This window comes from Manacus candei, unplaced genomic scaffold (assembly GCF_025592945.1).
Source record: "Manacus candei isolate 608988 ecotype Guabito, Panama unplaced genomic scaffold, ASM2559294v1 h1tg000037l, whole genome shotgun sequence".
Taxonomy (NCBI): domain Eukaryota; kingdom Metazoa; phylum Chordata; class Aves; order Passeriformes; family Pipridae; genus Manacus; species Manacus candei.
In genome coordinates this window covers 15,078,247-15,091,457 of record NW_026138085.1, presented here as the reverse complement: position 1 = coordinate 15,091,457, position 13,211 = coordinate 15,078,247, and the positions used below count along the sequence as shown (strand labels likewise).

Genomic DNA, 13,211 nt, shown 5'->3' with positions numbered 1-13,211 from the left:
GGAGTTATTTAATTATAAGGGACAGAGTCAGGCGGCCTAAATTAGACAACAGAATCCTTAAGCACATGCTTAATTAAAACATTAAGTATTGGGAGTTAAATATATCTTTAAGTGCCTTGTAGAATTTAGGCCATAAAGCAGAACGACACTTTCCAGACCAAATTTCAGCTATCATTTTCTTCTCTGCAGCCTCCTGAGAGGTCTCCAACAAAGCTGCCACACGGGTTCCTTAAACCACATCAGGACCTGATTCCCTACCAGCTGCAGCTTGGAAAAGAGTACCAGCTCACATGCCAGGCTCCAAATGGCTTTTCCTGCCCCAGGGCCCTCTTCCTGCTAATAAAGGTAAAATTACGGGGGCTTGCCTTTAGATGTAAATGTTCTTTATCAGCCTTAAGGAACTGTACGAATAACAGCAGGAATAATCCAGCATTTCAGTTTTGGAGTAGCCATTGCCAGCATTGAGGTGCTGCTACATCAAACCTTGAGTCGTGGAGTTTTCCAAGTTAAACAGCATGATTTTTGTTATAAAACTACATGCTTTAATGGGATTTTTTGGTAAAGTTTCTCTTAAAGTACCAGCACTTCTGCAGATTAGTGGGGCTTTAATCAGCTCCCAAAGTACCAATGGATGGTCCTCTGTTCCTTAACCACGTTGCAACTCTAATATTTGGGAATGGGAGGACTAAACTACCCAATGCCCCAGTGGTTTGGGGGTTTCTTTTCCCCTTGAAAGAGCACATTTCTTTTTCAAAACATCTCCTCTGCCCTATCCTTCTGCTTGGCAAACCTTCTGAATCCTCAGCATGAGCAGACTAAGCAGCACAGCAATGTATTTTACATACAGCACAGGTACTGCCCAGGGTGTTGTTCCAATAACAGTTCCCAAGACACTTTTCAACACTCCTTTGGACATATTACACTTAGAAGGACAAACAGCTTTGAAGGATTTCCATTAAGCTCATCTAGTAAGAAACAACCTACAAAACTCTCAGTCATCCACAGGGGAAAAAAACCAACAAACCAAAACCAACATACATACATACATATATATATCAGAAAGCAAAATATTGAAATGCACTTTTTATTATTCTGAGTCAGAGGTTTTAAGGGGGGGGTGGGGGTAAAGAAAAAAAAAAGGATCATAAATTGGCCTGTAGCTGTTGAGAAGCCACCTGTGATTAATTTTGACAACCCAGGTGTCCTGGGGAGGGCTTGTGGGCCCCGATTTCTGATTGCTGGAAGCTGTGTGATGATGTTTTAGGTGATGCAGGGGGGGGGTGGGCTCAGTGCTCCCCTGGATGCTCAGCAAGTCCCCCAGTCTGGGGGCACTGCTCTGTTTGTGCACGTGAGGTGAGCAGGCTGATATCGGTTGGGAGCCCTTTTCCTTCTGCTTTAGACACTCTTGAGTTTCCTCTACTTAAAAAGTGAATTATCCTGATTTGTATTCTCATAAAGTCTCCATTTAGTCTGAAAAAATTTTGGTCTTTTCAGGGAGCTGCTGCAGCAAAATCTGCCTCCTTCAGAGAGCTGGCCTGGGGTCGTCTCCCGTCAGGAAGCAGTGGTTGAGTGAGTGTTGCTTTTAAACAAAAGTCTTACTAAACTTGGTTTAAAATGTTGTGGGGAGACAGTAAATAATTTAATCCTGTGATTTGACAGTTTTTTAAGCTGAATACAGAGCTCTCTTTGCTCTTCAGGTTCTCATGGGTGTCTACGTGTTGTGTAGGCCTTCAATGGTCTGAATTACCGGAAGTGCCAACAGGCCCAAAAGTCATTATACAAAAGTGATTTTTCATGCACAGATGAGAAAAATGCTTTATTCTTTTGCTTTGTTGCTGCTTCACTCTTTTTCCTGTTGCTTGGAAATGCCAGGATTGCTGAAAATTGCAACAATTTAATGTGTATTTCCAAGGTGGAAGTGTGTCTTTAACTGTAACAAGCAATGTTGACTAGGGATTAAAAAGGAGCTTTATCTGAACAAGGAGAGGTTTGATGGCTCAAATACATCAGCTTTGCCTTGAAGACAAGGACTGGTGTGAGAGGAAGGTGCTGCCTTTATCCTCTGGATTGTGGCAGGAATCTTCATGGAGTTGCTGCAGCCCTGCAGCTTCCTGTTGATCAGTTAAAGGCAACTCGAGTTTCTTGAAAGAAGAAATAGGTTTTGGGGAATGAGGTTCTGGAATTGGGCTCTCCAATAGGAATTGCAATGTAAGCTTAATTTGTAGAAGCAATAACACAAAGTGGCTGCTGAGGGTTGGATTCCGAGGTCCTGTGTTTCCATGTTGCTTTTCCCAGGTGCAGGGGAATGAAAGCTGCTGCATACAGCAAAATAGGGATAAAATTAAATAGAGTAACACTAAATAGAATAGCATTCCTATATGTACCCACTTTAAAAAGCTCCTGTAAAATAAGAGATACAAAAGGCATTTTTTGCTTTCTTTTTTACTAACCTTTTGGGTTCAGTGTGGGAATTATTCATAATAATAGATGAGCTTATTAAATCCTCCAAGTAATATGTTCCAGCATTCCCTGATGATGCTCAGCTGAGTAAGTAAATCAAGAGGGTTAACAGGCTGGGAAGTGTTACAGCATTTGCAATGCATAGCTGGTTCTAAAAGCTACTTCACAAAGCAGCTGGTGATGATACAATGATGCTGCACAAGAAAAAGATTGTTATCCAGCTGTCAAGTGTTTTAGGTGTTCTCATCCATCAAGTGTTTTAGAGGGGCACCTTCCCACACTGCTGTAATTTAGGCCTCATAGCTGTGACATGCTGGGTCCATCTTATGCAAATCTGAATTATCCATGTGCCAAAGGCCCTCTTGATCTCCCCAGTGTGATCTCAAAAACTGAAAAAATTCAGTAGATCTTTCTATCCCAACTATGCAGATGGAAAAGCATTTCCTGGCTGAAGAGTTCCCCTGAGTAGTAAATGTCTACCATTCTTTTCTTGCTTTTTGTTCCTTGCTTTAGCTTTTATGGGTTTTATCACAGTTCTTGCAGTAAATCATGTGTGCATTTGCAGCAACAGCTCTGCAGAGAGATTGGTTGCTCCCTCCTTCCCAGCTATTCCAATATTTGGGATTAGATTGCTCACAGTTAAGAGCAAGAGCACAGACATAGGAAATGTGCATATTTTTTTTCCTGCTGATACTGTCATTAAAAACTCCTCATGCTTTCTCAAAGCTTACCTGTGAAAGGCATACTTTTGAGTATGCATGTACTTTCCTTAAAATAATACTTTTTACAGTTAAACATAAACAGAAATATGGACAGATCACACTTTAAAGGCTCAAAAAGCTTTTTTTATGTCCCATAATTTGTGCTGTTCAGTCAACTTGCAAATGCTTCAATAGAATTTGGAGAATACAGTCCTAAGACAGTTTTCAATGACTCTTTAGCTGTATTTAAATATTTGGGTGATTTAACATGTGCAGTCCAACAGCCTTAACATCTGAGGCTGGCTAAATGTTCATTGAACTTACTGACTTCCTTCATGGTAAATATTTGTGCAGTAGTGGTGACTTGCATTCATGTTTTAAGATGGAAGTTAGTATCAGAAGTAGGATGTTGCCTTGCCTGCAAAGCTGTGCTGAGCTGCTGTCTGCCCCTTCCCAGGGAGTGATGGAGCAGAGCTGAGGCTGCAGGAGCAGGGCTGATCCTCTGCCCTGGCATTTGGAAGCTCTTGCCAGGACTCTGGGTGGCAATTTCAAGCATGAATTAGCTGCAGGAACATGAGCTGGGTTGCAAATCAGTGTGTAATGCAAGTTAAATGCTGTTGCCACTGCATTCCTGGCCTTTCAGGTGATGCTTTTTTGGGATGTGCTGGGTCTCTGCCACTGTTGGGTTTGCTGGAAGCCCTGGCTGCAGAGGAGAGCAGGAGGCTGGTCCCAGCCCACCCCTGGCTCACTGAGGTGATCACAGCAGGCCAGTGTGCTCAGGGACTCTCCACCCAGCCTTTTAGTCTTCTGTGGCTTTGCCTGATGTCCCCAGGAGCTGAAATGCTGAGACAAGCCCTGAACTCTGGCTTGTGGTCAGCTCTTAAACCTGACTAGTCCAAAGGAGTAAATCCTACTGAGTGTGATAGTATTGACCTGGCTGCAGGATCAGTGGTTTGTGTTTGAACAGATCTCTGTGGCCCTGCACGTGTTTTATAACACAGTGTTTAATAAGCTGTTCATTCTGCTCGTTGCAACTGCATAAAACCAATAAAATGTCCTGTCTGCTCCCACAGTGGGTGAGCTCTGCTGCTGTTTGTCCACTTAGCTGACATTTCCTAATAGCAGCACTTCTGCTCTCTCTGTCATGATGAGAGGGTGAGTCCTTCAGCCTACTTTTGCATCCTGTAACCTTCTGTTTCTTTTCAGTGTTTTCTTTCAGTGCTGCCTTTAATTTTTTGCAGGCTGTGTCCATGCTGACACAGCCTGGTGCAGGGAGTGCCAATTTATCTCTGCTTTGCTGTCTGTTATTTTCTAGATCTCTCCTGCAACTCACAAATCCAAACGACTGTCATTTTTCCACAGTCAGTCCTTCCCAGACTCTCTTGCCACTTAATTGGAAGTACTCTTGACAGGAGTGACAGATATGCCTGAGGAAGAACTGGTGTCTAGAGGACAGTGTTCAGATAACTTGGAAAGATAAAATTAATAAGCAGATGAGTTTCTGATGGTGCTCTTGAATAAAGTGCCTAATCAATAAAGCACACTTCAACAAAAGCACTGCTTCATTATGAGTGCAGGGACTTGTCTGTGGCTAAAGAGAGAAAACGTGTGAGAAATTTGCTTTTGTGATGTTAACAGGGCTCTTACAGTTGAGGTTTTAAAGCAATCATTGATATTTATTTTCCAGAAACACATCACAAGACTTTTGTAGCTAGAAAAAGAAAACTAGGTAGGGGTGGTTACAGGATGTCCTGCTGGAGGAATGCCCCTTTTCCAATACTGGGGTGGGATATTTTCATGTTTTGTTTTCTTGTTTTATGCAAAACAGCCTAAGGGGCCACAGCTGCCACCCCTTTACCAACTGGACAGGCTGGTGTTATAAAGGGTGCACTGCTATAATGACTTTCCTCCTTTTTTATTATTATTTTTGTTTTATTTTTCTAATTCTACTTTCAGCACTATTTTTGGGACCCCCCAGCTGTCTCTTTCTCTATGTGGGTAACAGAGGTTTGCCTACAGTTTTCTTATCAATGACAAATGTGACTTCTTAGGTATTCACTGAGTGCAATAGATGCAAGTCCATACAGGCTGTGCCATAACTCTTAAATGCCACCTTGTAGTTTTTTTCTCACTTAGTATTTATATTCTAATGGCTTTATTCCTTGTATCCTTCATTCTGTCTGTCCTGTGTTTCCAGATCTCTTTTTCCTTTCCCCACTGTTGGCTTTGTTCTTACCTCTGAGATTCAAACCCTGCTCTCCAAAACTGCTGATGGCCACGCACTGTAAAATAATATTCCTAAGTAGCTGCAAGCAAAGTGGTTTTAACTGCTTGCCTGTGGGATGTGCTGCTCTCCCAGGGAATTTTCCTGATACTGAGGGGAAAACCCTTGCACTAAGTTATGGCAGTTTCCTTGCTGGTTACAACCACAGGATTGTTAGGATTGGAAAAGAACTCTGAGCTCATTGAATCCAACTGTTAATACAATGTTGCCTGGTCTGCCACTAAACCATGTCCCTAAGCACCACATCTACATGGGTTCTTTTAAATCCTTCCAGGGATAACGATCCCACAACTGCTCTGGGAGGCCTATTCCAATGCTTTCAGTGAAGGAATTTTTCCTTCTATCCAATCTAAATATCTCCTGGTGCTACTTGAGGCCATGTTCTCTTGTCCTACCAGTTGTTCAACCCCCAGTTCTTATTAAACTACAAAGTAAATCGTGCAGATTCAATTGCATATACTGTTCAGTCAGGATAACTTCTCCCACAGAACACATTCTCCAGGTTGTCTTTATTTCCACACACTTCCTGAAATGGGCCCCTCATCAAATAGGAATATTCTGTGTCAGTAGCTTCAAAATGGGAGTTTATGGCACCAGATTGATCAAACTACATATTGTGATGTGCTCTTAGAATGACAGTGGCAGGCAGGGATGTTTGGGCTTTGGAGAAGTAGGAATGTGGGTTTTCACATGCCTTTTATTTCTGATTTTCCTGTGTAATGAATATCATACCGAGCAGTTCTGAAATCAGCATTCCCAGGCAGGAATTCTCCTCACTGAGGCATCTGGTGGTTTTTCTCTGCAAGCAGGAGGCTGGCCAACCTCATAAAGCATCTGCCTTGTTATCCCCGTTCCTCTGCCTCCATGGTTGGTTTTATAGCTGTGTGATGCCTTTCCAGATCAGCTGAAATTTAAATTATAACATGGAACACGTTTCAAAGCAAGATGAAAACAGTATGGTTTGGATTCCATCCTAGAAATGCTTGTTTTTCGGTGTTTCTCAAGGACACACTCTCTGCTCTGATTTGTGGGCTGCCCTGGGTTTGAGATCCAGTCTGGGCATGAGAAAACCTTCTGTGGACACAGTCCAGGAGCAGGAGATCCCTCTAGGCTGAGATGGTGTGGCCTCAGAGTGACACGAGTCAGTGCAGAGCTGAAGGTGGGATGCAGCTTCTTCTGTCATAATGTGTATTTTACTGTACCTTTTGTTTAAGCCATAAACTGGTGGGAACAGCCAGATTTGGAAGCAGCTGAGCCTTTTGGACTCATTTTTCTCCCCTCCCTTTCCCAATCACTAATAAATATTTTCCAAGGAGCTTTTATTATGTAGGCACTGTGCAATCACTCGTGTATGGCTTGGAGACAAAATAAAAAAGGGGGATAAATATCAAAACTTCCCCAAACTACACAGGTATTCAGCTGTGCCTCAGAAGAACAATGCACATGTTTTGAGTTACCTTTTTTTTCCTTAATATTGTTAGGGCAGTGGATCCCTGTAAGTGCTATTCCACAGATCTTTCCTGTGGGAAAGACCCATTAGGAAAATCAGCTCTGTGTAATCCTATTAAATTTTGAAGTAAGGAAAAAAAGTGACTGGAACAGGGGCAGAGGGCAAAACTCCCTTTGCTTCAGTAGGAACAATATTTCAGTAATTGGTCCTGCTTCTCCATGGACTGAGGAAGGAGGGAAAACACTCCTGTGTGAGAGAAGCAGTATGGTCATCCTAGGATATATATATACATATATACTGAGTATAGGTGGTATTTACCAAATTTATTTCAAGTTTCTACTGAGAATCTTTCAATTTCCAAAAGTTTCGGTGAAAACAGGAGGTTTTGCAGGAATTTTCTGATTTTTCTTGCATGTTTTAATTTGACTTTATCAAAACATGTGATTTCTAGTATTTTTCAAGGCGTGTGGAAGCACGAGCTAGGCAAATCTGTCTGACTTTAACATTTTATACACATCACTTATGTGCTGAAAATTGGAGATTTGGATTTATTACTGCTATTTCAGTGTTTGGATGCATTTCAGAAAAAGAAATCTCAAAATCTGAGGTTCCCCTGTGTGGGTTATTTAAACAAATTCCCCTGGTTTTGCTCCTAAGAGCAAGAGGGAGACCTGTGGATGTGATGCAGCCAAGCCTGCCTCTGTGTACTTGCATCCTGAGCCCCTGCTGGAAAAGGGAATATATTTTTCCCTTTGATGCAATGGGTAAAATGGCTTTTCTCAGCCTGCTGGAAAAGGAGCAGGCTTTTATCACATCTCCTCTTGACCCTGCACATTCCCACAGGGGTGCAGCTTCTTCTCGTGGATGTCTGATACACAGAGCTCTCAAATCACCCGTGGCCACGCTGTGCCACCAGAGCAATGTGTGTTTGCAGTGGGATGCACTTAGGTGAGACTGGCAAAGTGGAATTTCTGCTAAATCACCCCCTCTGCTTAAACCAAGCATGTTCCCAATCCCAGGAGTTAATGTGTGTTCCCCGAGCTGAGAAATACAAGGGGCTGCAGAGCGTGGAGATGGATGGAAGGTGTTTGCAGAGCACCTACTACAGCAGGTTAAAGTGAATGTGTGTAGGAAATGTTCCCTTACAGCTCCTGCATGGGAATGAGGGCTCAGCCAATAAAGCAGGCAGGCTGCAACCCCCCTGGGATTGCCAGGAGCAACTTAGGGGTGGGCTCTGCCTCGGGTTCCTTAATTGCCTGAACGACACGGGTTTGGTGGGTATTGATTTTGGTTTTGCTGTTTACTTCAGCAGTCATTTAAAGGAGTGTGGAAGGGAAGAGTTTCACTGCCGAGTGATCATTTCCATAAAGCAATTGTGGTCTGTGTCTTTACCAGGCATCCTGGCTGCCTCTTTCTCCGTGGGAGTTCAGGACAGGGAGATGTTCAGAATCACTGTGCTTATTAACCTTCTGCCTTTCCAGTCCATTATTTTCTGGTTTATAACGTACTTTATGTAATTAGTGCAAATCCTCTCACAACGGCAGCTCTCCTTGCAAACAGATAATCTGAGCCTGGGAGAAGCAATTTGTGTGCTTTTTTTTTTCCCAAGTCTTTATTCCCAAGATGAAGAAGCTGCTGGATTTGGGTCCAGCTGAAGCTGTAATTAAGTGGCAGTTGACAAACAGCCCTCAGGGTGCAGCTCCAGGGACTTCATCTCTCTTGGTTTTTTTGTTTTTGCTTCCTAAGAACTATTTTACTTTAACACCTGAGGTCTGAGGTACTTGACTACACCTGCATTTTCTGCACCCTGTGCGGAGTCAGGTCTGCCACTGTGAAAAGCACAAATTTGCAGGATCTGTGCTGAGGCCAAATCTTCAGACTATTAAAAAAAACCCCTCCCTACCTGCCTGGTGATGTGCAGCAAAGAATACTGAAATAATATAGAGGAGACTACAAAGAATAAATGTGCTGAGGCAGAGAGGTACTGAAAACATTGGCAGAAATCTGCTTTGCAATGGGTCACAATGAACTTGTGGAGCTTTCATTGTGCAGAGAGGCAAACAGAGGCTGTTTGGTTCAGGATACTGCTTAGGTAATGCAGTTAATGTATATACATGTCTATATATGTCTACAGGTATCCTCATAGGTATATATAGAGATTTATTTTTGCAAAGAAATGTCCCTTGACATTTCTTGACTCCTTCCTGGGAGTTTAAATGGGTTCCTGAAAGTCTTGCAGTCCTGAGAACATTAAATTCCAATTCCAAAGGTGGGACTGGGGGTCCTGTCACACACAGGAGTTATTTTCCCTCCTAGTTCAGCTATTTCTTTTGTTTTGGGTGGTGGCTGCAGTTTGGAGGCTGCTGGGCAGGGCTTGAGAGGGCAGGAATGAGCTTCACAAGTGTTCCAGTGTCAGAAAACAGAGGCTGACCAAAAATCTTCCTGGCCTTATCTGTTTTGGTACTTTAGACAATTTCCTCACAAAAAAAGCAAACAAAAAAATAAAAACAAAACCACCACCAACAAGAAAACAAACAAACAAACAAAACCCACAAAAAACCCAAACAAAACCGAAACTCCTAAACTAACAATTATATTAAAAACCCAAAACAAACAAAACCAACCAACCAAAAAAAAGGCAAACAAAAAAAATTGCAAACAAACCCCAACCTTCCCACTCCTCAAGAAAAGCTTCATGACTTTCTTCTTCAGCCCAAACTTTGTACAACTGGTGAGAATTTGTAGGTATTTTCAGCAGATGGGTGTTTTTTTCATATCTGTAATATGAAAAGATACCCCCCTTGGTTCAGGTTGTTCTGGTAACAGCAAAAAGGCACAGGTTTGTTTATTCATTAAAGCTGCTGGCAGGGATTTGAAGTCCGAAGATTCTGTCCCTGGTGCCTCCACCTTTAAAAGAGCATTAAATTAAAAGTCTTGAAAATATGTCATTACAGATTCTGGACTAGTTTTTAGGTCTCTTTAAGATCAGAAAGATGCAAAGAAGTACCTAAAATGTTAATTTTTGTATTGCTTGGGAAACTGCAACAAGGCCACCTTGGGAGGTGTGTTATTTAAGTGCATCAGAGGTTCTTTATGAACAGGTTTCATGGATTTTTAGGTATATATTAAAATTATTATCCTGGACTGACTTGTATTTTACTGACTTAACTTTGTACACAGTCTGAAAAAAGGCATCTTCCTACCCCTACATCTTTTCCTCTGTAATTACAGGAGATAGGATTGATGTTTTTCCTACTTTTTTAAAAAACATACCAGGCATAGTCTGACATTTATTTTGTGACTGAAATATATTTGAATGTTAGATGAAGGTGATCCCTCGTTTCTTTAATCATGTTGTATAAATGGATTTTAGAAAACTGAATAAGCTTTATTATCAAAGTTTCATCCACCTCATGGGACTAACTTATCTATTCATCCAGGTTTTTGCCTGAGGAGGGAAGATTAGAAGAAAAGAAATTTTAGTAGGAGATGGTCTCCTTTGATCACACATTTTATGATATATCACATATGATACAGCATTTTAATGCCAAAAGTTTGCTAAAAGCTCAAGAAATGGCTTCAATTTACAGGGGGCAAAGCAGAAAACCTTCATGTGGAAAAGAGCAATGTCCTAAGAGAATGGTCATGTTCTTAAATGCAATGGAGGTACTAAAAATGAACACTTGATTATGGCAGGTTTTCCATGAATTTGACAGGGTGTCCAAAAGCTGACTTCTTGTGATCACATCAGAATCATTTCTCTGAGATTTTAAGGTTAAAAGTGGAGATGCCCTGACCTGCAGGGTAAAGACCAGCAGGTAAATGACTCTGGCAATCAATCACCTCAGATTGTTAGATTGGCTTGTAAGAAATGGCCTTATAGCCTAACCCAAGCTCACCAAGTGACAAAATCTTCTCCTTTCCTTTAAAACCTCTTCAAATAGCACAAGAAATTCTTGGAATGGAACCAGCTGCAATTTTTTTTCTTCAGTGATCAGCTGAATCACTGAATTTGAAAAAAAAAAAATAAAAATAGAAGTGGACAGGAAGGTGCTAAACTAAACTTCAGGTGTGAGAGACAATGTTGGGTCTACCAGGAAAACAAGTTTCTTTAGGTTGGATGCCCAATGACTTATATGCTGTACTGTTTCCTTTGCCTGGAAAAGGCATCTGTATTTCCACAATCAGCTTCTCTTTTAACAATTAACATAAAAACATGCCTGTTAAGCAGTGTTAAAATTATTCTTCATTGTAGCTTTTCTGAAGGCCAAATTCATCTGTGTGCTAGGCTATAATTGGTGAAAATTATGAAAATATCTGAAGGGGATGTAAACCTTGTTTTACACAAACAGACTCCGAACTAATAAAGCAATTTCTTTCCCCCCTTTGATTTGGTCTAGTTCCATGCATTCTTCTTACAGTCTAAAGTCCACCTCTTTTTATGCCCTAAAAGCCTTTATAGTCAGTGTCTGCTGCCCTGACCCTGTCACTGAATCCAGCTACACAGATTTAGCTCTTTTGATTTCCCCTAAGTCAGTCCCCCTCCCTCTACCTCAGTTTGTGCTCTCTGAGCCACCCCCAGTTTGTCCCTCTCCTGCTAATGAGGTGAACTGCCACCAAAGCTTTTGGGAATGAGCCCAGTCCTTCCCTGATCAGTGACATGATCCTTTATGATGTGTCCTGTGCTGGGGACAGAAAAGGATTGGGAGGAGTGGACAAGTGAGGGGCTCACACGGTGTTAGTTGTGGTAAATCTGAGGTGGGAGAACTGATTGTTCGTGGCAGACTTTCCTTGTTGGTCCTCTTCCTGACCTGAACGTGGCATCACCCACCAAGTTTGACTGGATTTCCCTTCCCTCAGAGCCAGCTGTTTCCCCACTGCACCTCTGGCTCCTTTCACTCTTCTCCCACCCTTTCAGGTGTTCTCCATCCCGATGCTGTGCCTTCCTGCCAGTGCCCAGCTCCAGGGAGCTGCTGGGGGGCATCAGCTCTTCTTTCACAGCTTGTTCTGCCAAGGAGGGCTTGGATATTGTGCTCTTTGAATGACCAGCCTGTCATGGTTTTTGTGGGTGCTTCTTGGAGATGAAGGGCAGGATACCCAGAGGCCCTTTGCTCCCTTGGGACTGTGCACCATTCCTGAGAAAGCTCTGCCCTTCAGGGGTGAGATTTGCTTTTATGGCTTTTACTCTGCTGGGACTGAGAAGCAAGTCTCTCTTGGAGCATTAGAAGGTATTTCTTTATGTACTCTAGACCCAGGTCCAGAGGAACCTGCAAGATAAGGATTGAGATACTAAATTTAACTTAATAATTTATTGGAAAGCCAGCCATGAGGGAAAGAGAAGTCATTACAGCCTTTGGTGCTGAGGAGATCTTTGATTGCACCTGCACTTGCAGAAATACTGCATTTCCTCTTCTTCCTTAGGAAAATAATATAAGAGGAGTGGTTTTCTCTTTGCTGCTGGCAAAATTTTATTTATCCTGCTTAAAGCTACTTCCTTGCTGGTCTGATACCTGGGGTTTGGGAGACTACTTATCAGTAATATCCTCTAGTTCATTAAACTCTCCTTTCTGATGTATATAGTAGTCTCCATTGTATTTTTCATGGTGTATTCTTAGTGAGCTTTGAAGTTTAGGAGTTCAAGGCAGGGTTGGACAGGACTTGGAGCAACCTGGTCTAGTGGAAGGTGCCCCCGCTCATGGCAGGGTGTTGGAATGAGATGGGCTTTAAGATCCCTTGGAACCCAAACCATTCTGTGATTCTATGATATGGTTACATTGAAATGTTCAATGAGCCTTACCCTTTTCTTGGTTGGTAGCATTGAGCTGAACCACTCCTGTTGTGCTCTGACAGTTCAGCCTTGGGGCATGTGTTTGGGATGTGGCCACAGAGTTCCCTGCCATGGCACTTGTTGAGTGTCTACACTGTGGTGGGTCCATCAGCATGACAAGAGGGTCAGGTAGCAGAGTGCTCTGCAATCCACAAAACTCAAAAAATAAAAAAATCTAAGGGAAAATAAAACCACCAGGATGCTGAAAAATCCAGACATCCCAATCTGAGCTGCCCGGGTTCACACCAAAATCTTGGGGTTTGTCCATATACATACATATTTATAAAGAGAGGAGGAAAGAAATACATCATATGAGCATCTTCTGGTGTGCTGGCACTGTCTGCTCTGTGTTAGCACAGCCCTGGTGGCTTGGCCAGGTGCCTGGAGGAGCAGGAGCTGCCTGTCAATCCTCCTGCAGGGGCCGTGCCTGCAGCAGAACCTCGGCTGCTCTGGCATCACAACACAGCAGCTGAAGCAGAAGTCATGTTT

General features: G+C 42.5%; 1 long non-coding RNA gene across 1 annotated transcript in view; it reads left to right on the top strand.

Annotated features, from left to right (window-relative positions):
• Positions 1-1,404: 1,404 nt before the first annotated feature.
• LOC127473945 (uncharacterized) overlaps positions 1,405-13,211 on the top strand; it is an 83,425-nt gene continuing 71,618 nt past the window's right edge. The window contains exon 1 of the long non-coding RNA XR_007905634.1: positions 1,405-1,569. This is a non-coding gene — a long non-coding RNA (uncharacterized LOC127473945). The remainder of the gene's footprint in view (positions 1,570-13,211) is intronic.